This window comes from Aquarana catesbeiana, linkage group LG12 (assembly GCF_042186555.1).
Source record: "Aquarana catesbeiana isolate 2022-GZ linkage group LG12, ASM4218655v1, whole genome shotgun sequence".
NCBI classification, from domain to species: Eukaryota; Metazoa; Chordata; class Amphibia; order Anura; family Ranidae; genus Aquarana; species Aquarana catesbeiana.
The window spans coordinates 103322158-103347859 of NC_133335.1; the positions used below are offsets into that span (position 1 = coordinate 103322158).

Sequence of the window (25702 nt, forward strand, 5' to 3'; positions counted from 1 at the left end):
ATATACAGAACTTACAAATTTCCATTACAGTCTCCCCTCTTTTGATTAATATTTTGATCACTAACCATACCTGCTATCACCTTTAACCTGGAACCTCCACACGCTTAGGTAGAGGTAGTCCTGGCCAAAGAGGCAAAAAACTCCATTGTGGAGAAAATTATAGCTGAGCAATTTTTTTCATTACAAAATGACTTTTCATTGTGAAAAACAAATGATTGATAAGACATATTTACAGAGTACTGGCTGTATACTGCTGTGGCCAGAATGGCCTTCTAGCTGAATTGTAGGCATGCTGACTTATCAGCACATGTAAACACAGACAATTCTACATAAAATGGAAGACGTACAAAAGACAAATATGACTTCAACATGGCTAAACTACTTCTCAAATATATATATATCCCTTACAATTAAAGTAATGGAATCAAAAAGTACCCTAGACTGTGATCACAAGAGGGAAACAAATCAAACACAGAGATTTCTTTAATTTAGTCATCTTTGCAGTGTCTGGTGTGGATCCAGGTGACTTTTCCTTCAAGTTTTGCAAAAACTGTACATGAACTAGATGCTGTATTGAGTCTCCAAACATTTCCTTATATATAAATGTCTTTTAACAATCCAAAAGTCACCTGGCTTTAGTTTTAGATCCTTCCAAACTTTTAGGATCTGGAATTAGGGAGAAAACACATAAATGAGTTTGTAAAAAACCTTAAAAGATCATCAACATTCTCCATGAGATCCGAATGGAGGACTTCAGCTGCTGAGACAAAATATAAGCGAGTATAAGTGAGTAACACACTCCCAAACCAAATCCCATAGGGAGAGAGTCCAACATCCCCCTTAGGGGCTTCATAAAATATAAGAAAACATTCAGGCAAAAGTTTTCTAGTTTCTTACTTTACTTTGTCCGCTATATTGTAGACAGTAAGGGGTGTAAAAATAAAACCTCAAAACTTCTAGTAAGGACTCTCCTATAAAAAATGATTTCCTCTGTTACTCTCTGTACTTTCTGGCACTCTGTACTTACCAACTACTTCTGATAACAATTTTTACTGTGGCCTTTGCAGTAGCATTTGCCACTGGACATCCAAAAAACATGTCCATACAGACAAAATGCATACTTGTAAGATCCTGACTTGGACATCTGGATATATCTTTTTTGTAATCTCTGGAAGGGATGTTCAGCTTTTGGTAACACCTTTGGTAACAGGTAAAACAAGAAGTGGTATGTTATAAAAACAACTGTGGTGAACCCTGGCTCTATCCCAAGCTCATTTACTAAGGCAGCCATAACTTCTTGTGACTGATGACACGGTCCATGTGTCAAGCTGGAGGGAAAAGAGTAGCTGGCAGACATAAATGATCACCTTTTCCAAAGTCCTGTTTCATAAGAAGTTACCCCCCTGTGGACCACTTGTTCTTCTCGTTCTGGGGTCCTTAAAGTTGAATTATTTATCCCAGCTATACTGGGCCAGAACTAGGGTGGAATCTGTGAGTTGCACAGACCCATCAAGTGTCCGGGGCTGTAAATGCAGCATCCTTAGTCACCTGGTCTGCTTCCATGTGTGAGTTTTAAAGTTAATATGGCTACCTCAGCAAGAAGCTGGAAGGCTGAAAACAGCCAATCAAATTAACTTGGCATGCTTTATTGGTTTACCTGCTGAAGTAAAAACAAACTTCTGGCCCTTCAAATGGAACCAAAAGCTCTCTATATCTCGACTATCTATATAAATATACACTCTTTTTATAGCTCACAGGCTTTGCTAAAACATGGAGCTCTGCTTCTTGAGCTGGGGAAAAAGGATACAATGACTTTGAATACAGAGTATCCTTCTGGGTGATAAACTGCATACCCAAATCTACAAAAAATGTAATATCTGGGTCTTCAGGGAGTGTGTCCCGCACTGAACTCACAGCAGCTGATTCCTACACCATCAATTTAACACACGTGTCTTCCTTTGTCTCCGGCCTCCTCCAATAGAGGCAATAACATGGCTGGATTCAAATGTACGCATTTTTCATTGTTAGATTTGTACATAAACAAACTCATATTTTAAACCTTTCATTAGGCAAACATTTAGTTAGCTGTATATTTGCTGTGCAGAATGTCGGACCATTAAAAATTAAATGTTTGACCAAAACAATATCTAACTTTGTCTAATAGCACCTTTGCATAAAAGCTGCAGCTCTGATATATCGGGATGAACCCTTCATTACTGGGTCCAGCTTGCATAAATATATTACAATGGTTTTCTATCATGCTGTTTGTGTAAGAACTCCAGTTTCATGTTTCAAAAGACAACTTCTTCCTGGCAATATTATAATAAATGATAACAATACCCTGCGGTCATGCAGAGATGTCCATAAATCCAAAACTATTCTTCTGCTTATACCACTATACTTACAAGAAAAAGGGGCACATCATTTCACAATCCACACATTCTGCTTTGGATTTCAAAAATAAAAATAAATAAAAACAAAAGGACCAATCTGTATGATGGACCAGAAAGCATCAAAAACTATAAAACAACTGGCTGCAGGTGGCATCTATCCTAACAGTGTGTGTGGACTTGATGTGATGGGTCTGTTATATTTAAATTTTATTTATTATTACTCTTACATCATGGACCGCACAGCAAGTTATCATCAAAAACCTTACAATATCATTTTTGTAGAAAAACTTCTTATGTATCCCATCCATCTTGGCTTTGTTAAATATTATGGCAACTTTATTCAAAATAACAACCTCATCTTAATCTTTTTTTCTCTCAAAAAGGGCTTATTGTATAAATGTAAAATTACAAAATTGTTATCTTAATCTAAATTAATCAAATTTTTACAAATTTCCCCATTAACCTGAATTTCATTTCCAACCAAAGGTTGTCTAAACCAGTTTCAATATATCTATATAATTGTTAAACTCATATTAGAAATGAATACTCATTATTACTTAATTTTACTTAATTTCCCTTTTTTAAATGCACTGTTTCCACTATCAAAGGATATTCAATGTGTGCAATACACAGTTAAATGTAACCTTCATTTTACCATGTCTGGAAAACAGATTCAAAATAATTGTGATCACATTGTTTACCATTAGATTCCTTAACCCGGCACATTTTGTTATAAATGTTTTGTCTAAAAAAACTGGAATTGGCATGGTGTCCTTCCAGCTTATCACTGACCTCTTATCTCAGCCACATTCGTTCATGAGAGCACAAAGGAGGGGGTCACATCTGCGTACATGACACACACAAGCAATAGAACTAAAGGTCCCAGCATTCGCACACACACCAATATCTCTCTAAAATCGCTTACATTTTTCCAATTTGTACACAACACATGCATATCATTCTCTCAATTTCTTTTAACTCTCATTAATATTTCCCTGCCTAAATTCTGCTTTCCTTATTTTGTTCAAATAACTTTTATATCTAGCTTCTATGATTCTGTGATCAGACGGGGAGCCAGAGTGCTCATCCCATCTTCCCTCTCTGACAACATATAAAGTATTCTGTTTTAATTCTCATTTCTCTGTTTCTGACTCTAATAGTTGTAGTGCCTGACCCCAAATTCATCCCACAACTTAACATGAAAATGTCCCTTTCTGTCTAGTGTTAATGTCACCCTTGATCCATCCTGCTCACATAGATAGCTGTTTCTCTAGCTGTTTACTCTGCATGATTCTTAGTCCCTATGGCCTTTGGTAACCCAGTTACCCATTCTGGATCCCTGTCCACTCTAACCATTAATCTAGGGGCTCAGTATAGGCAGAACCGCACCTTCGGTTCATATATAGCGCACCTCTTGCGCTGGGCATTTTTGAGGGTCTCTTACCCTTCATTCCCTTACTTAATTCAATGCCCATAATGACTGGCCAGTCTTCTCTCTTCTCTACGTGTGCCTATATCCTCTTGCCTCTAAACTACTTTATCTAGCAGATTTACTACATATACCTGTGAACAGCACTATTCTTCCCTTTCTTATCTATAACACTCCGATGGACAATAGACAGTGACAACATAACATATAACCACCAATCAATACAGTTCGATTAAGGGGAGTAAAATAGGTACCCTTTGTCCAGAAAATGCCTTACCGATCAAGGAAGTCTGATAACTCAAATGTAAGCAAAAGGCTTACCTCAGCCGGCTGATTATCAGAAATTCCCGGATCGTCTCAAGCTCCTCGTTTCGGATACTCAGGATCACCTGGAATCCCCTCCTGGCTGGCTCGCCATGCTGACTCGGTTAAATTGATGATAGGCAACTCCTATCCTCATATTGATTAGTGGTTCCAAATTAATAATAACTACTGCAGTAGGGAACAGACACAAAAGATACACTCAGCATCTTTCCAAATAACTGTTCTGCTTTATTATGACGCAATTGAAGGTTTTTATGCACATGATTACGTAGGTATCACATTAATATTACAATTGTACATTTATCGTAACAAGGGGCGTTACATAGGCAGGCTTATTCTAATCAGGACTCGAAAGAATGTAGACATGTACTGAAAACATTATTAGTGCTGTGTGCACAGTGAGGGCAGTGTGCGATACATACAAAATACAATACAATTATATACAGAACTTACAAATTTCCATTACAGCAGGAACTTTGCTTGCACCTGGCAGGCCCGACCCAGGCTGTCAAGAGCCTTCCGAAGGGATACACCCGGTTGGAGGAACGGGTTCAAGTACTGTCTTTTCCCATTGGAGTCCAGGGAACCTCTCAAGCCTCAACTACCTGGACAGGCACAGCATCCTCTCCTACGGTTGTGATGCTTCTATCCAAACCAAGGGTTCCCACACCTGAAAAGTTTGCAGGGGAACGGAGCAAATTCAGGGCATTTCGCAATTCCTGTGAACTGTACTTTGCCCTCCAACCATGTACCTTCTCCCTGTAAGCCACCAAGGTGGGCTTTGTTGTCTTTTTGCTCTCGGGTGAACCCCAAACATGGGCCCACTACCTCCTGGAACAGAAAGCTGAAGTGTTAACCAACCTCACCACCTTCTTCAATGCAATGGCTCAACTGTATGAAGACCCTCAGCTCTCTGCAACCACACATGCCACACTGCATGCCCTCCAGCAGGGACGCAGGGTGGCGGAAGATTTTGTAGCCAAATTCCGGCTGTGGAGTGCGGACACTGACTGGAATGATGCTGCCCTCCTTTACCAGTTTTGCATGGGACTGTCTGATCCTCTGAATGACGAGCTAGCCCAAGTCGGTGTACCCCAGACCTTAGATGCGTTAATCAATCTTGCCATACAGATTGACCGGCGTCTGAGGGAACGAAGGGCGAAAAGAGCGATGGGGTTTTCCCGACCAACCTGGATGTTGCCTAGAGTGCCCAGTCACCTGCATCCGGCTCCTACCACTCAGTCTACCCCTACGACAGACACATCTGAACCCATGCAGCTGGGGGTACTTCACCCTTCTCTTACTATGGAAGAACGTGGCGAATAATCTATGTCTGTACTGCGGAGAACCCGGGCACTATGTCACAAATTGCCCTGCCAAACTTCGTGTTTGTCAAAATCTCCTGATCATGCGCTTACTGGAATCCAGACCTCTTCTCAACTTGCCCTCTCTATCTCATTGCAGCTCCCAGGAAGGACTTTGTCAGTGCCCACTGTTGTAATATGTTGGCCAATTTATGTATAATATTGTATTGGAGTACCATGCTGACCAGAAATTCAGTTGCATTGTCCAACTGAATTTTAACATAGCAAGGGAACAGCTGAAGACTCTTTGATGTGTTAATCATATGCAAGTCTACCTAGGTGTGTGAGGTGAAGTATGGTCTGGAAACCTAATTGAACATTTAAAAGGGTACATTGTTTAAAGGACCATAGTAGAAGTATTTATTGATGGTAATTAGACTTGACGGGGTAACAATAAGATCAAAGAGTATTTTGGGTTGACCTAGCAGAAACTCCCTCCTAGTGGACTAGTATTTCATAGAGGACATTCAAGCTGGCATTTAGTGTGGGAGTAAGGCTCATCTGTGTTGTGGGGGAAGTGAGGCTTGTCTGTGTATGAGGTGAGGCTTGTCTGTGCATGGCTGGGAAGACTGAATTATATGGGAAGACTGAATAATATGGGTCTCTGAATTATATTTCCTCTGTCGGATTTCTTTGTCATCTGTGGACTTTGGACTTTGTTCTGTGTTGGAAGTCATTAAAGTGCATCTCTCTGGAAGAATTGGGTTGCTGCGGAAGAGTACTTACATCATCATCATTATAATAATACTTACTAATTAATTATCATATCACCCAATATATATTAATATACTAAATCACTACACCCACCATTTTTGACTCAGGAGCCTGCAGTTGCTTTATGGACTCATCCTTTGCAGCAAAACATCAGATTCCTCTGCTTCCTAAAGCTCAAAGACTTTCCATTCACTTGGCCAATGGATCCACTATAAAATCTGGGCCAGTTACCCAAGAGACTTCCCCTTTGCCAGTCACCATTGCCGGTGCCCACCAAGAACTACTTCGTATGGACATCATCTCCTCACCTTTGTTCCCTGTAATCCTTGGAATGCTTTGGCTACAAGCCCACAATCCTGGTGTCAACTGGGCCACAGGGGAAGTCACTTTTCCCTCTCCTTATTTCCGGCAATTCTGTGGCTCAAAAGACTCACATGGGCTTTCTCCTCTGCTATGTCTGGACATTGAAACTGAGTTATGCCAATCTGTTCCAGAAGCTTACCATGACTTCATTGACGTCTTCAGCAAGAAAGGAGCGGAAACTCTACCGCCCCATCGGGCTTATGACTGTCCCATCGAGCTCCTTCCAGGGGCTGAGATTCCCTTCGGGAGAATCTTTCCACTAACCGAATTAGAACAAGGGGCACTTAAGGAGTATATCGATGAAAACTTAAAAAAGGGTTTCATTCCTCCATCCACATCACCCTGCAGGTGCAGGTATCTTTTTTGTAGAGAAGAAGGATCACACCCTTCGGCCTTGCATAGACTACCGTGAGCTAAATAAAATCACTGTCAAAAAACGGTATCCTCTTCCCTTGGTCCCCAAACTATTCCAGAGACTGGGAACCGCTACCATCTTTACCAAACTTGATCTCCGAGGAGCCTATAACTTGGTCCGTATCAGGGAAGGAGATGAGTGGAAGACGGCGTTCCGCACCCGTTTTGGGCACTTTGAGTACCTAGTAATGCCCTTCGGGTTATGTAATGCTCCTGTCACGTTCCAGTATTTTATTAACAATGTTTTTCGGGACTATTTAGATTCTTTTGTTATCGTCTACCTAAACGATATTCTAATCTTTTTTTCCTCCCTAGATGCTCATCGCAGACATGTCAGATGTGTATTAACACGACTCCGACAGCATGGCCTGTACGCGAAGTCTGAAAAATGTGAATTTGAGCAAAAGAGTATTCCATTCTTGGGATTAATCATCTCCATAGAAGGCATCAAGATGGACCCTCAGAAGATTGCTGCAATACTTGACTGGCCAGTTCCTGTAGATAAAAAAGGAATCCAACATTTCATCCAATTCGCTAATTTCTATTGGAAATTCATTAAGGGGTTTTCTGCCATCATTGCCCCTATTACACGACTAACTAAACAGGGAATTTGCTTCCATTAGACCCCCAGGAGGCCAAGCTGCCTTTGAATCCCTCAAAGGATTATTTACATCTGCCTCCGTTTTAAAGCATCCTGATTCCACCCTGCCATTGGATGCTCCCGAGATCTCTGTTGGAGCAGTTCTCTCCCAACGCCAAGGAACAAGGCTCTGCTCCACCCGGTAGCCTTCTCTCCCTTAAACTATCGGCAGCCAAGAAGAATTACGACGTGGAAGATCGGGAGCTACTGGCAATAAAATCTGCACTAGAAGAATGGCGATACTTATTAGAAGGAGCAACTCACCCAATTTTGATCTTCACTGATCATAAGAACCTGGAGTACTTGAGGTCGGCAAAGAGGTTGAAACCATGGCAAGCCAGGTGGGCGTTGTTTTTCTCCAGGTTCTCTTTTCACGTCACTTACCAACCAGGCTCTAAAAGCACAAAACCTGATGCCCTATCCAGGATATTTTACAAATCTAAAGAAAGACTCTCCCTGATACTATTCTTTCTCCAGGAAATTTCCTTCTGGTACAAGAAGATCTATTTTCCCGGATCAAGCTACCTGGGGGTGGGCGCCCCCCGTTGAATCAGAGCTACAAGCAAAGGATGGGTTGTTCTGGTACAAGGACAAGTGTCATGAAGATCCTGCCAGTAACAGGCAGATTAGACCCATCGGTGCACGATTGCGGGCGTCTATGCGCATGCGCACATGCACTCGTTAGTGTCTGGCGGGTTATTTAAACCTGTCTGGCACTTGCATCATTGCTGTTTTCTCTGCAGCTCTGTGTATGTGTTCCCTGAAAACCTGATATCTGCTCCTGTTTTGACCCGGCTTGCTTTGAGACTATTCCTGTTATCTGCCTGTACCTGATCCTTGGCTTGTTTGACAATCCCTCTGCCTGCTCCTTTTGTACCTCTGCTGCCAGCCTGCTTACCGACCCGGCCTGTCTGATGATCCTGGACTCCCATCCAGTCTGCTGAGCCTGTCTGCTGAGCCATCCAGGCTGTTCACCTTTCTGCTGATCATCCAGTCTGCTGGGCCTGTCTGCTGAGCCATCCAGGCTGTTCACCTGTCTGCTGATCATCCAGTCTGCTGGGCCTGTCTGCTGAGCCATCCAGGCTGTTCACCTGTCTGCTGATCATCCAGTCTGCTGGGCTTGTCTGCTGAGCCATCCAGGCTGCTCACCTGTCTGCCTGATCCATCCAGTCTGCTGTCCTGTCTGCTGAGTTGTCCAGTCTGCAGTTCCTGTCTACTGATCCATCCCATCAGCTGTGCCGGCCATCTGATCCTTCTGCTGTTGATCCTGCCAGGCACTCATACCACTCCGCACTCCTGCACCCCTGTCACCACTACCAGGGGCCCTTGAGTCGGAGGCGTAGGAGAGGCCATCCTCTGCAATTCGGGCTCGCCCTTTAGGTACGTAACAGTAGCAAACAGCCATGTCTGAGCCCGAGCAGGGAACCTCTCCTATGCAGGAACTTTGTTTGCACTTAGCAGGCCTGACCCAGGCTGTCAAAAGCCTTCAGGAAGGATACACCCGGTTGGAGGAACGGGTCCAAGTACTGTCTTCTCCCACTGGAATTCAAGGAACCCCTCAAGCCTCTACCTCTTCTACAGGCACCGCATCCTCTCCTACGGTGGTGATGCTTCCGCCTGAACCACATGTCCCCACACCTGAAAAATTTGCTGGGGAACGTAGCAAATTCAGGGCGTTTCGCAATTCCTGTGAACTGTACTTCGCCCTCCAGCCACGTACCTTCTCCTTGGATGCCACCAAGGTGGGCTTTGTCGTCTCTTTACTTTCGGGTGAACCTCAAACCTGGGCCCATCGCCTCCTGGAACAGAAAGCCGATGTGTTGACCAACCTTACCACCTTCTTCAGTACCATGGCTCAACTGTATGAAGACCCTCAGCTTTCTGCAACTGCTGAAGCCGCACTGCACGCCCTTCAGCAAGGGCGCCGGGCGGCGGAAGATTATGTGGCTGAATTTCAGCGGTGGAGCGCAGACACTGACTGGAATGACGCTGCGCTCCGTTACCATTTTCGCATGGGACTGTCTGACCCCTTGAAGGACGAGCTAGCCCGAGTTGGTGTGCCCCACACCTTAGACGCATTAATCAATCTTGCCATACAGATTGACCGGCGGCTGAGGGAACGTAGGTTGGAAAAAGCAACTGGATTTTCCCGACCAACCTGGATGTTACCTAGAGTGCCCAGTCACCTGCATCCAGCCCCTACCTCTCAGTCCACTTCTACAACGAACACTTCGGAACCCATGCAGTTGGGGGTGCTTCGCCGGGCAAATAATCTATGTCTCTACTGCGGGGAACCTGGTCACTATGTCAAGAATTGCCCTACTAAACTTCGTAAGTGTTTCCAAAAATCTCCTGAACATGTGCTTACTGGAATCCAGACCTCTTCTTATCTTGTCCTCTCTATCTCTTTGCAGCTTCCAGGAAAGACTCTGTCAGTGCCCACCATTATTGATTCAGGAGCCTGCAGCTGCTTTATGGACTCATCTTTTGCAACAAGACATCAGATTCCTCTGCTTCCTAGGACCCAAAGACTGTCCATTCACCTGGCTGATGGGTCCACTATTAAATCTGGGGCGGTTATCCAAGAGACTTCCCCTTTGCCAATCACCATTGCCGGTGCCCACCACGAACTGCTTCGTATGGACATTATCTCCTCACCTCTGTTTCCTGTAATTCTTGGAATGCCTTGGCTTCAAGCCCACAATCCTGGTGTCAACAAAATGTACAAAATAAGGTGCGTTGGCATGGACCATAGGGTGAGTACATGAATTGAAAACTGGCTACAAGGGTGTGTTCAGAGGGTGGTGATAAATGGGGAGTACTCAGAATGGTCAGGGGTGGGTAGTGGGGTTCCCCAGGGTTCTGTGCTGGGACCAATCCTATTTAATTTGTTCATAAACGACCTGGAGGATGGGATAAACAGTTCAATCTCTGTATTTGCAGACGATACTAAGCTAAGCAGGGCAATAACTTCTCCGCAGGATGTGGAAATCTTGCAAAAAGACCTGAACAAATTAATGGGGTGGGCGACTACATGGCAAATGAGGCAAAATAATGCATTTGGGTGGCAAAAATATGAATGCAATCTATACACTGGGGGGAGAACCTCTGGGGGAATCTAGGATGGAAAAGGACCTGGGGGTCCTAGTAGATGATGCATGCAATGCCAAGCTGCTGCTAATAAAGCAAACAGAATATTGGCATGCATTAAAAGGGGGATCAACTCCAGAGATAAAACGATAATTCTCCCGCTCTACAAGACTCTGGTCCGGCCGCACCTGGAGTATGCTGTCCAGTTCTGGGCACCAGTCCTCAGGAGGGATGTACTGGAAATGGAGCGAGTACAAAGAAGGGCAACAAAGCTAATAAAGGGTCTGGAGGATCTTAGTTATGAGGAAAGGTTGCGAGCACTGAACTTATTCTCTCTGGAGAAGAGACGCTTGAGAGGGGATATGATTTCAATTTACAAATACTGTACTGGTGACCCCACAATAGGGATAAAACTTTTTCGCAGAAGAGAGTTTAATAAGACTCGTGGCCACTCATTACAATTAGAAGAAAAGAGGTTTAACCTTAAACTACGTAGAGGATTCTTTACTGTAAGAGCGGCAAGGATGTGGAATTCCCTTCCACAGGCGGTGGTCTCAGCGGGGAGTATTGATAGCTTCAAGAAACTATTAGATAATCACCTGAATGACCGCAACATACAGGAATGTGTAATGTAATACTGACACATAATCACACACATAGGTTGGACTTGATGGACTTGCGTCTTTTTTCAACCTCACCTACTATGTAACTATGTAACTAACTGGGCCACAGGGGAGGTCACCTTTTCCTCTCCTTATTGCCAGCAATTCTGTGCCTCAAAGGACCCCCATGTGCCCTTTCCTTTGCTATGTCTGGACACTGAAGCTGAGCTATGCCAAACTGTCCCAAAAGCCTACCATGACTTCATTGACGTGTTCAGCAAGAAAGGAGCAGAGACTCTACCTCCCCATCGGGCTTATGATTGCCCTATCGAGCTCCTTTCAGGGGCCGAAATTCCCTTCGGAAGAATCTTCCCGTTAACCTGGTTAGAACAGGTGGCCCTTAAGGACTATATCGATGAAAACTTAAAGAAGGGTTTCATTCGTCCATCCACTTCCCCGGCAGGTGCGGGTATCTTTTTTGTAGAGAAGAAGGATCACACACTTCGGCCTTGCATAGACTACCGTGAGCTAAATAAAATTACCGTCAAGAACAGGTACCCCCTTCCCTAGGTCCCTGAGTTATTCCAGAGACTGGGAACAGCTACTATCTTTACTAAACTTGATCTTCGAGGAGCCTATAACTTGGTCCGCATCAGGGAAGGAGATGATTTGAAAACGGCGTTCCGCACCCGTTTTGGGCACTTTGAGTACCTAGTAATGCCCTTCGGGTAATGTAACGCTCCTGCCATGTTCCAGTATTTTATTAACGATGTTTTCCGGGATTATTTAGATCTGTTTATCATCGTCTACTTAGACGATATTCTAATCTTTTCTTCCTCCCTAGATGCTCATCGCAGACACGTCAGGTGTGTTTTGACACGACTTCGACAGCATGGCCTGTACACGAAGTCAGAAAAATGTGAATTCGAACAAGAGAGTATACCATTCCTGGGATTAATCATCTCCATAGAAGCTATCAAGATGGATCCGCAGAAGATCGCTGCAATACTTGACTGGCCAGTTCCTGTTGACAAAAAAGGAATCCAACGTTTCGTTGGATTCGCTAATTTCTACCGGAAATTCATTAAGGGGTTTTCTGCCATCATTGCCCCTATTACCCAATTAACTAAACTGGGGGTTCGCTTCCATTGGACCCCAGAAGTTCAAGTTGCCTTTGAATCTCTCAAAGAATTGTTTACATCTGCCTCCGTTCTAAAACACCCTGATTCCACCCTGCCATTTGTACTTGAGGTGGATGCTTCTGAGATCGCTGTTGGAGCAGTACTCTCCCAATGCCAAGGAATCAAGGCACTGCTCCACCCGGTAGCCTTCTTCTTCCGCAAACTTTCGGCTGCCGAAAGGAATTACGATGTGGGGGATCGGGAACTGCTGGCAATCAAATCGCCACTTGAAGAATGGCGGTACTTACTTGAAGGAGCAACTCACCCAATCTTGATCTTCACTGATCATAAGAACTTAGAGTACTTGAGGTCGGCAAAGAGGTTGAAGCCACGGCAAGCCAGATGGGCGTTGTTTTTCTCCAGGTTCTCTTTTCATGTTACTTACCGGCCAGGCTCTAAGAATACAAAACATTACGCCCTATCCAGAATGTTTCACAAATCCAAAGAAATGACTTCCCCCGATACCATTCTTTCTCCAGGGAATTTTCTTCTGCTGCAGGAAGATTTGCTCTCCCGGATCAAACAGGCTACTCTGGGGTGGACGCCCCCCCGCTAAATCGGAACTACGAGCAAGAGACGAGTTGTTCTGGTACAGGGACAACATTTTTGCACCTGAAAGCGTACGAGTCCCTATATTAGAACTCTGTCACGATCACGCACTAGCTGGACATTTTGGCATAACTAAAACCACCGATTTGGTACAACGTACCTTCTGGTGGCCTCAGGTAGGAAGAGACTGCAAGAAGTTTGTGGAATCCTGTGTCACTTGCATTAGGAACAAGAGCAGTAGAGCCAAGGCCTGGGGATTATTGAGACCACTGCCTGTTCCGGATAGACCCTGGAAGATGTTATCCATAGACTTCATTGTACAGTTACCCCCAGCAGAGGACCATACCACCATCTTTGTGGTGGTAGACCGGTTGTCAAAAATGGCACACTTTATCCCTATGAAAGGCACTCCCTCTGCTTCTGAGACTGCACAAGTATTCATCAGAGATATCATCAGACTCCATGGAGTACCGGCCAACATTGTCTCAGATCGGGGGGTACAATTTACTTCCCGATTCTGGAGGTCCTTATGCAAAGCTTTGAATATCGAGCTATCTTTCTCTTCCTCTTATCACCCCCAGACAAATGGGCAAACAGAGAGGACCAACCAAACCCTCGAACAATACCTCCGCTGCTTTTCTTCATTTACTCAAGATGACTGGATCTCTTTGCTTCCGCTGGCTGAATTCGCCTACAACAATTCTACACACTCTGCTACAAAGCAAACCCCATTTTTTGCCAATTATGGCTTCCATCCATCATTCCTGCCCAGCTCCATCCCAGAATGTCCTGTACCAGCAGTTCATGAAACAATTAATTTTTTTTCTCTCAACAATCAGCTCTTGCAAGAAACTATGGCCAGGACACAGGAACACACTAAAGAAGTTTTTGATAAAAAGAAACATGGAGAACTGTTACTAGCACCAGGTAATCTAGTTTGGTTGTCTACACTGAACCTGAAGATGGCATGCCCTTCGAAAAAACTGGGTCCTAAATTCATAGGCCCATTTCCTGTGAAGAGGAAAATCAATGAAGTGGCTTACGAGTTGGAACTTCCTGAGTCACTTAAAATTCATCCTTTTTTCCACGTAACACTATTAAAACCCTCTGTTGCTAATCCCTTTCCTGGTCGAAGCTCTGACCCTCCTAATCCTGTATTAGTAGATGGGGAAGAGGAGTTCGAGGTAGAAGCAATAGTGGATTGCAGGAGGAGAAACAATCAAACTCAATTCCTGATCAAATGGAAGGGCTATGGGCCCGAGGAGAATTCATGGGAACCTGAAGAAAACATCCACGCTGAGAGTCTGGTTCAATCCTTCAAAAGGTCCCATCCTGAAAAATTGGCTCGGATGTGCATCCGGAGGCTGCCCCTTGGGGGGGGGGCAATGTCATGAAGATCCTGCCAGTAACAGGCAGATTAGACCCATCGGTGCACGATTGCGGGCATCTATGCGCACGCGCACATGCACTCGTTAGTGTCTGGCGGGTTATTTAAACCTATCTGGCACTTGCATCATTGCTGTTTGCTCTGCAGCTCTGTGTATGTGTTCCCTGAAAACCTGATATCTGCTCCTGTTTTGACCCGGCTTGCTTTGAGACTATTCCTGTTTTCTGCCTGTACCCAATCCTTGGCTTGTTTGACGATCCCTCTGCCTGCTCCTTTTGTACCTCTGCTGCCAGCCTGCTTACCGACCCGGCCTGTCTGACGATCCTGGACTCCCATTCAGTCTGCTGAGCCTGTCTGCTGAGCCATCCAGGCTGTTCACCTGTCTGCTGATCATCCAGTCTGCTGGGCCTGTCTGCTGAGCCATCCAGGCTGTTCACCTGTCTGCTGATCATCCAGTCTGCTGGGCCTGTCTGCTGAGCCATCCAGGCTGCTCACCTGTCTGCCTGATCCATCCAGTCTGCTGTCCTGTCTGCTGAGTTGTCCAGTCTGCAGTTCCTGTCTACTGATCCATCCCATCAGCTGTGCCGGCCATCTGATCCTTCTGCTGTTGATCCTGCCAGGCACTCATACCACTCCGCACTCCTGCACCCCTGTCACCACTACCAGGGGCCCTCGAGTCGGAGGCGTAGGAGAGGCCATCCTCTGCAATTCGGGCTCAGCCTTTAGGTACGTAACAACAAGATTTTTGTACCTGAGAGCCTACAGGTTCCTCTATTGGAGCTTTGTCATGACCACGCACTAGCTGGGCATTTTGGCATAACCAATACCACCGATGTACCTTTTGGTGGCCATAGGTAGGCGGAGACTGCAGAAAGTTTGTGGAGTCCTGTATCACCTGCATTCAGAACAAGAGCAGTAGAGCTAAGGCCTGGGGATTATTGAAACCACTTCCTGTTCCGGATAGACCATGGAAGATGTTATCCATAGACTTCATTGTTGAGTTGCCCCAAGCAGAGGACCATACCACTATCTTTGTGGTGGTAGACTGGTTGTCAAAGATGGCACACTTTATCCCTATGAAAGGCACTCCCTCAGATTCCGAAACTGCGCAGGTATTCATTAAATAAATCATCAGAATCCATGGAGTACCGGCCAACATTGTCTCAGATCGGGGGGTACAATTTACTTCCCGATTCTGGAGGTCTTTGTGTAAAGCTTTAAAGATCGAGCTATCATTTCTTCCGCTTATCACCCCCAGACAAATGGGCAGACGGAGAGGACCAACCAAACCCTCGATAAATACCTCCACTGCTTTTCTTCCTTTATCCAAGATGACTGGAAATCTACACACTCCGCTACAAAACAAACCCCATTTTTCGACAATTATGGCTTTCATCCATCATTCCTGTCTAGTTCCATCCCAGAATTTCCTGTACCAGCAGTTCATGAAACAATACATTTTTTTTCTTCCAACAATCAGCTCTTGCAAGAAACCATGGCCAGGACACAGGAACACAATGAAGAGGTTTTCGACAAGAAGAAACGTGGGGAACTGATACTGGCACCTGGTAATCTAGTATGGTTGTCCACAATAAACCTGAAGATGGCATGTCCTTTGAAAAAGTTGGGTCCTAAATTCATAGGCCTCTTTCCTGTAAAAAGGAAAATCAACGAAGTGGCTTACAAACTTAAACTTCCCGAGTCACTTAAAATCTATCCTGTTTTCCATGTGACACTATTAAAACCCTCTGTTTCCAATTCCTTTCATGGCTGAAGCTCGGATCCTCCTGACCCTGTATTAGTGGACGGGGAGGAAGAGTTTGAGGTAGAAGCAATTCTGGATTGCAGGAGAAGGAACAATCAAACTCAATTCCTGATCAAATGGAAGGGTTATGGCCGGAAGAAAACTCATGGGAACCTGAAGAAAACATCCACGTTAATGCCCATACACATGGTCGGATCTTCCGATGGAAAATGTTCGATGGGAGCCTTTTGTCGGAAATTCCGACCGTGTGTAGGCTCCATCGGACATTTTCCATCGGAATTTCCATAGCACAAAATTTGAGATCTGGTTCTCAAATTTTCGGAAACAAAATCCGTTTGCGTAAGTTCCGATCGTGTGTACACAATTCCGACGCCACGCATGCTCAGAATAAATTATGAGATGGAAGCGCTCGGTCTGGTAAAACTACCGTCCGTAATGGAGATAGCACATTTTAAATAGTTTAATGCAGCGCATTCTCTTCTTCTTCATAATGCTAGAATAATGTTGTTTTACTGCTGATATTCACACAGAGTTCTGACAAACTGATTTCTTTATTATTTCTTGTGATCTCATGAATAATATTAATTTGGTTTTAGTCAGATCTCCATAATAATGTTTCTAATTGTTTTTTTTTATCAAGATCTGCATTTTTTATTTTTTTTCTAGTGTTCTCCATAATATTATTTCTCGTTTTGTGTGTCAAGTTACCACAACACCATTATCATGTTGTATTTTTTAACCTCAAGGGTTGGTGTCCCTTGTTAATTTGACATTGTATTTTTGAAATGTACCTGCCTACTCACAAACTGTTCTTTTTGAAGTAAAACACATAAATTATGAGAAGGAAGCGCTCGGTCTGGTAAAACTAGCACTCATAATGGACATAGCACATTTGTCACGCTGCAAATTTTGAAATCATTTAATGCAGCGCATTCTATTCTTCTTTAGAATGCTAGAAGAATGAAGTTGTTTTGCTGCTCATATTCACAGAGTTCTCAGAAACGTCTTTCTTTATAATTTCTCATGATCTCACGAATAATATTAATTTTTTTTTCAGCAGATCTCCATAATACTTTTTTTATTTTTTTATTTTTGTTTTTTTTTTTAATCAAGATCTGCATTTTATTTTATTTTTCTAGTGCTCTCCATAATATTATTTCTCGTTTTGTGTGTCAAGTTACCACAACACCATTATTATCTTGTATTTTTTTTACCTCAAGGAGGTTGGTTGGTGTCCCTTGTTATATTGACATTGTATTTTTGAAATGTACCTGCCTACTCACAAACAAACTGTCCTTTTTGAATTAAAACACATAGGCAAGTATTTGTGAAAAAGAAATATCCATTTATTCTGGGTCATAACAAAATAAAGAGGAAGGCAACGCTGGAGAAACTACTGAAATTTGCGAAGCCTTTGTACCCCAGTGCAGACATCAATAATTTTACAGTCAAAATTGGTGGCCTGAGGAGTCCATATAATAGTGAGCACAATCCGGTCCAGGACTACAAGAGATCAGGAACAGCAGCAGATGACATATCTGTCCCCAGGCTGTGGTCATACAGCAGCCTGTATCTTTTGTCAGACCAGACTGAACCCAGGCGATCACTCTCTGGTCTTTCTTACACACTTCCTTCCAGGCTGTGGCTCTGGTGTTGGAGGTGTGGCAGGAGATGGAGGAGGAGGACCTAGAGGAGGAGGACCATGGTTCAACTCACAAAAGTTGCTTTGGCTTGTGAATTCGCCCCTCAACCCCTTATTTAGGGCTTGCAAGATCACTTCCTCAATTAGGCATTGGCCCTCCTCTATTTCCAGCATTTTGCAGGCTGTCATGTAGGCATAGTCCTCTTGAACACTGGGGTGGGGGGGGGGGGGTTCTGAGGGCCGCATTAGCCTTCAAAAATAAGCCAATTGCTGCCTCCTTCAGGTTACTCCTCTTCCTGGCACTTTTTTTATAGAAGGCTGAGGGGAGGGACCTGGGATTCGGGCAGGCTACTGGGCCCGGCCACCTCCTGGCTACCACTTACCCCCACCACCTCCTGGCTGCCACTTCCCATGGCCTCCTCCTGGCGGAGACTTTCCTGCGTATGAAAAAGGGACATAGTTTTAGTTTTTTCTTCATCAATCACACACAATTTTCAGCTCATGACTGTTGCAAATTGAATGTTAATAAATAGAAAAGACTATCATTCTGACCCCAGCATTTTTTATTCTTGTCCCAATCATTTGTGGCCCCTACTGTCTATTGATATGTAAAACACTTTGGGAAATCAGAAATTAGTTATCAAAACTAACATATATTTAACATCATTAATTTGACAACCAGAAATATTTTGAAGAATGCTATACCTGACTCAAACTGGGCTCCTCCACATGTGGCTGCCTGGAAGGCCCAGGTTGGTCATCGGAAGCCTCAGCTAGGGGGGGGAAGGAAGCCTTGAAGGAAGACTGGAGAGTGGTGGCCTGGGTTCAGTCTGGCCTGCCAGAAAATGCAGTCGGTCATAGTACCAAAGCCTGGGTACATAAATGTCATCTGCTGCAGCTCCTGATCTCAGGGAATCCTGGACCTTCTTGCGCTCCCTATTATAAGTGCTCCTCTTGCCACCAATTAGGGCCTTCAAATAGGGGATGTCTGCCATGGGGATCACCGGCTTCACAAATTCCAGCAATTGATCCAGCGCTGCCTTCCTCTTTGGTTTATTGTTCTAAAAAGGGTGGTTTACCTGCCACAGACAGGCAGCTCCCTGTACATATCATTGAATATGGGGATAAAGTCCTCATTGTTGAATAGATCCATTTTCTCTGCAAGACACAAGACAAGACAAACCCTAATGTCAGGCGAAACTCTCCTAATCTTGACCCAATATAGGCCTCAATCTTGTACCTTCGTTATAATGATCGTCGCTTCCGTTACTTCGTCCCCCGCTCACAGATCGTACGTATGATGCACGCGTGTTCTGCTTTATATACACTGCACATGTGTGAAACTCCGGCCGCCCCTAAGGTTCTTTCTAGTGTATTCCCTGCCCCTTGTCTTTCGACGCAGTGAGAGAGAACATGGCGGAGAGACAACATGTACATGCAGAGGAGAGCAGCAAAAACAAAAGGCCGGAGCCCAGAACCTCACGATCCCAGAGGAGACTGAAGGCCTCAATTATGTCCTTTATAGAGATGGTGGAGATGGTGGACATCTTGAAGAGGGCTGACTATGATGGGAAGCATGGACCTTACCCAAACCCAAATGTGAGAAAGGCCAAGCTCATGTCTAAGGTTGTGAAGAGTCTGCACAGGAATTTTGGGGTACGGCGATCCAAGGAGAAATTGAGGAAACGCTGGTCAGACTTCAAATTGAGGGAGCAGGATCAGTACAGAAGAATCAAGAGAGTGCTGCAAAAAAGTAAGTATTTTGTTGTGTGTTCCTATTCTTCTTCTTCTTAACAATCGTGCTATTCCATGTGCTTTTTTTTACTGTTGTACATTTTAAAATGGCAACTTTCATGTTCATGGGCACAGTAATCGGTCATAGGAAACATTGTTCGTTCGCCCACTTATAAGATGTTTTAGGCAGATACAGGTTAACTACATTTGTTCATGCCTATTTGTCTTAAAATAAGTTTGTTGTCTAGTTGGGTTTGTAACTAGAATGAAATGGAAACTTGATTCAGTGTAAGGAGAGGACACTCAGCAGCTGTTTACACATCTGGATGCAGGGGCACTAGTGTGGGACACCAGAATCAAACTTTTTAGGGTGTCCCACACATGTGCTCCAGTGGATACTAGGGGTGTCTCCATGTGTGAAAATTGAACAAAAAAGGTAAGTGTTCCAGTTTTGGAAATTAAATAAAAATGTCTTCAGCTTGGAAATCTGCCAAAACAGAGAATTGTATGACACTTCCAAGCAATGTTTCATATTCTTATTTCTGCCCTCCAATATCTGTGTGTTAAGTATAACTTTTTTTTATTCACATAGGGGAGAAAAGACTCGGGACATCTGAGGACACCAGGGACCCCCCACCTCCGAAAGAAGGGGAAGTCACCAAAACACATGCAGAAGATGAGGAGGGAGAGGTTTTGGAAGTAGGCGAAATTGTCACCACAACAGGTGAGTGTCTGAGACCACAGCTTCAGGTAAGAGATCTGTTCCTGCATATTTATAATACATGGTGTGTTTTTTTTTTTTTTTTTAGGTGATGTGGATGTTGTGGAAGAAGAATCTCATTTCACCAGTGAAAGTGCCCAGATCCTCAGTGGAGAGAGAATAGGGTGCATTCGCGATTTCAAAAAATCTAAAGCAAAACATCAATGATGTTAAAAAAAAAAGGTAAATCCACTTTGCACTACAAGTGCACTTTCAGTGCAGTTTCAAGTGCACTTTTGCAGTGCACTTGGAGTGCAAAGTGGAATTTCCTTTAGTAAATAACACCCACAGAGCTTTATAATTTGCCACAATAACGCCATTTTCACGACTCCCCAAAATTCATTCATGGTGCTGAAAATGATGAATATTTTTCTCTGTAATGCATTACATACATTAACAACAAAAACAAGGTGTGTGTAGCAGGCCCACAACATAATAATAGTTCGCTGAAGAAGAGATTGTCACCTCATGTATCAAATAAATTACATTTGCACTATTGAAAAAAAAATGTCGAAAAAGAAAAGCCCATTGGAGAACCTAGGAGACAGCTAAAAGATACCCAGGCAGTAAATCAAAGGAAATCTTCTTTCAGTTTAAGTCAAAAAATTTAGGATAAAATGCTTCTTAAACATTTTCTGGCATATCAGTGGCCCCCCTACCCACAAAGTACTCAACATATTTCTGTCTTATTTCGTGGGCGCTTTGGGGGGGCAAGCCAGGACGGCCAGCTTCAAGCGCCGTCAGGGTTTCTTGTTGAAGTCCGGCCTCAGGCCCAACTGAGGCCACATTGTTCATTGAATTTCTCCTTAAATAGTTGTGTAGAATGCAGCATGCAAGGATTATATGGTTAAGTTTATATTCCGCCATGTTGATACCGGCTGGCCATTATCCCCAAAGCGTTCTCCACCACTCTTCTGGCTCTGGCCAGAAGGTAGTTATAAACCCTCTGGTCTGGGGTGAGGGTCCTCATGGCTTCAAATCGGTCGGCTGGTCAGAATGAACTAAGAGAAAGAACTGAAAAACAGAAAGACCGGAGCTGAAAATCAGAAACGAACGGACAAGAACGCACTGAAAATTAAATACGTAATATAAATACGAACCCACAAGCACAAACTGAAGAGCAGTAATGATCGGAAAAGCACAAGGCTGAAAAGCGCGAATCGTCTGTCACCAAGCTTCTACTAACACAAAATTAGCGGAAGGAGCCCAAAGGGTGGTGCACTTGGTATTGAACTTCCTCTTTCTAGTGCGTTCTTGACGTTCGCAAATTCTCACCAACTTTCTGTGACCGTGTGTATGCAAGACAAGTTTGAGCCAACATCCGTCGGAAAAAAAACATGGATTTTGTTGTCGGAATGTGCGATCGTGTGTACATGGCATAAGAGTCTGATCCAATCCTTCAAAAGGTCCTATTCTGAAAAGTTGGCCGGGGTGGGCATCCGGAGGCTGCCCCTTAGGGGGGGCAATGTCAGGAAGATCCTGGCAGTAACAGGCAATCCAGACCCATAGGTGCGCGATTGCGTGTGAATATGCGCACACGCGCGTGCGCGCGCACGGGAACGCGCGCGTGTCCGTTAGTGTCTGGCGAGCTATTTAAACCTGACTGACACAGGTAAACATTGCTGTTTGCTCTGCAGCTTTCTGTGTGTTCCCCGATATCCTGAACCCTGTTCCTATCTTGATCTGGCTTGTCTGAAGACTTTACCTGCTATCCGCCTGAACCTGATCCCCGGCTTGTCTGAAGATTCTTTTGCCTGCTCTTCTTGTTCTTCTGTTGCCTGCCTGATGACCGACCAGGCTTGCCTGACCTTCCAAGACTCTCTTCCAGTCCGCTATACCTACCTGCTGAAGCCATCCAGCTCCAGCCCCAGTCCACTGCTCCTACTTGTTGAGCCATCCAGTCTGCTATACCTGTCTGCTGAGCTATCCAGTCTGCTTTACCTGTCTGCTGAGCCATCCAGTCTGCTGTACCTGTCTGCTGTGCCTGTTACCTGATCCATCTGCTGTTGGTTCCAGTCTGCTGATCCAGTTCCAGTCCTTGGTGCCTATCTGCTGTTCCAGTTGTTCTGACTCCTGTCCGCTGAGTTCGGTTCCAGCCTGCACTTCCAACTCCTACTTGAGTCTCCTGAACCACTGGACTGATCTTCTACCAGGCACTCGTACTACTCCTCACTCCTGCACTCCTGTCTTCACTACCAGGGGCCTCGAGTCAGAGGCGTAAGAGAGGCCATCCTCTGCAATTCGGGCTCACCTATTAGGTACGTAACACTATCTCTACCTCTGGACCCTCCCCCCTGTTGCCTAGTTTAAAAGCCCCTTTAACTTTTCGGCCATTTTCACTCCCAGCAGATCTGCACCCTCCTCATTTAGGTACAATCCATCCCCTCTATAGAACTGGTGACCAACTGAGAAGTCGGCCCAGTTCTCCAGGAACCCAAACCCCTCCTTACTACACCAGCTCCTCATCCACTTGTTTACTTCCCTAATCTCCCTCTGCCTTTCTGCTGTGGTTTGAGGTACTGGTAGTATTTCTGAGAATACTACCTTGGAGGTCCTTTTCCTCAATTTAGCCTAATTTAGTCCCTAAAATCGTTCTTTAGGACACTCCATCTGCCTCTGACTTTATCCTTGGTGCCCCTCCCAGTAATCTGTCCACCAGATCCGTGATGTGCCGAACCCGAGCGCCAGGTAGACAGCATACAGTTTGGCGCTTTAGGTCTTTGTCACAGATTGCCCTCTCTGTCCTTCTTAGAATTTAGTCCCCTACCACCAGAATTTGTCTTTCCTTTCCCTTCACTTCCCTCCACTCTCACTGGAGGAGTTCTTCCCCTGGCAGCTAGGGGAGTCCCTCAGCTTCAGCAGTGCTTGTCCCTGACTAGTTTCACCAATGTCACTCAATGCGGTGTACTTATTGGGATGTTCCAGCCCAGGATCGGCCTCCCTGGCACTTTCCCCTCTACCCTTCCTGACTGTTACTCATCTACTCTTTTCTAGTGCCTGCACTTCTTTGTCTCCATCTGCCTCTGTGCTGGCCCCTGCCGGCACCTGCTGGGTACGTTCCCAGCTCTGCTTTAGTATGGAGGGTCTTCTCAGTGCTGACAGTTGCTTCCCTAGATTCAGAACCTGGGTTTCCAGGGAAACAATGTGCTTTCATTTTGCACAGCAGTATTCGCCCTCAATCAGATGATCAAGGAATGCATACATGCCGTAAGATGTACACATCGAGTCACATCTCCACACCCGCCGGGCATCGTACTTACTAATTTAATGAGGATTGGGAATTATACCCTGTCAAATTAACTAAAAACTAACTTCCTGACACTAATACTCAACAATACACAGGTACTCAACAATACAATACACAAGTACTCACAGTCCACGTGCACGCGTAGCCCACGTGTACTCGCAGTCCACGTGCACTTGCAGCCCACGTCCACTCGCAGTCCACGTGCACTTGCAGCCCACGTCCACTCACAGCCCACGTCCACTCGCAACCCATGTGCACAAGACATGCATGGCTAGTCCATCACCTTTACCTTCAGCTTCTTTAGCAAGGCGGTGGTCATCTTGGAGGTGTGTTTGGGGTCGTTATGTTGGAATACTGCCTTGCCGCCCAATCTCCGAAGGGAGGGGATCATGCTCTGCTTCCCTCAATGAACTGTAGCTCCCCAGTGCCAGAAGCACTCATGCAGCCCCAGACCATGACACTCCCACCGCCATGCTTGATTGTAGGCAAGACACACTTGTCTTTGTACTACTCACCTGGTTGCCGCCACATACCATACCCTTGATACCTTAAGGACATGGTTCCAGTAATCCATGTCTTATTCTGCTCGTCTTCAGCAAACTGTTTGCTGGCTTTCTTGTGCATCATCTTTAGAAGAGGCTTCCTTCTGGGATGACAGCCATACAGACCAATTTAATGCAGTGTGCGGCGTATGGTCTGAGCACTGACAGGCTGACCCCCCACCCCTTCAACCTCTGCAGCAATGCTGGCAGCACTCATACCTATATTTCCCAAAGACAACTTCTGGATATGACGCTGAGCACGTGCACCCAACTTCTTTGGTCTACCATGGTGAGGCCTGTTCTGAGTGGATCCTGTCCTGTTAAACCGCTGTATGGTCTTGGCCACCATGCTGCAGCTCAGTTTCAGGGTCTTGGCAATATTCTTATAGCCTAGGCCATCTTTATGTAGAGCAACAATCCTTTTTTTAGATCCTCAGAGAGTTCTTTGCCAAGAGGATATTGAACTTCCAGTGACCAGTATGAGAGAGTGAGAGCGATAACGCTACGTTTTTTTATCCAAGGATGTGGGGTCTCATTAGAAGGCACCACCTCCCCATAATATAAACATTAGTAACAAAGTGCAAAGATGGGAGTTTTAAGGTGCCACATGAATCAATTGAAACAAAATCAAAATTTACAAGATAAAAAGAATGTTAAAATCAACATATGAAAATTCATACGATTGTAGTACATGGTATTCTCAACTTTCTCCTGCAGGGATCAAACATGGCGGACGGCTGCATCAGTGTTAGATCCCTGCAGGAGAAAGTTTTTCTTTGAAAGGAGCCTTGTTTCTTGTTCATTGTCTTGGCTAATGATTTGGATTTATCCTGTCCTGCTGTCTGTTAATGCCATAGATAAAGAGACATTGCCTTTTTGGCACTCAAAGATTAATGTGTCTAGGTTACACAGTTTCCACAAGCCATACACGTTTTTTGATGTGGTTTTTCTGACATGGTTTTTGCTTAGTGAGGCAATTTTATACTTTGCCAAAGACTGTCCATTTGGGGGTTCTGGTAGTTCTTTGGAGCAGTGCTCCCGAGGAAGCCATGCTGATGGCGAAACATGTAGAGCTGAAAATACCATATACTACGATCGTATGAATTTTCATATATTAATTTTAAAATCCTTTTTAATGTTTATTTAATAAAATCTTGTAAATTTTGATTTTGTTTCAATTGATTAATTTGGTACCTGTCATGGTTATGCAATAGAGTTTGTCGATCAGCATACCTGTCTCCATGTGTTCGTCTCTAGAGACCAGCTGACCCTCACCTGACTGCTTTTGTAACCTCTCCTCTAAGCATGGCCCCACCCCAGGCCCTATCAGGGAACCTTTATTAACCTGTGCACTGCAAGCCAGCAGTGCTGATCAACCATTGTGTGTTAGCCTATGTGTGTACTTGCTGTGTTTCCTACATCTGATGCCTGTTACCGACTTTGGCCTGTCCTTACCATTCCTGTCTGCTCGTGACCCTGACCTTTGGCGTGTTCCCGACCATCCCTGTTTGCCTGTGACCCTGAACCTTGGCGTGTACTCTGTTGTCCTTGTCTGCTTGTGG

General features: G+C 44.7%; 1 pseudogene; it reads left to right on the top strand.

Moving 5' to 3' along the window:
• The first annotated feature begins 7716 nt into the window (after window positions 1–7716).
• The window catches only part of LOC141113358 (uncharacterized), a 55145-nt pseudogene continuing 37159 nt past the window's right edge, over window positions 7717–25702 (top strand).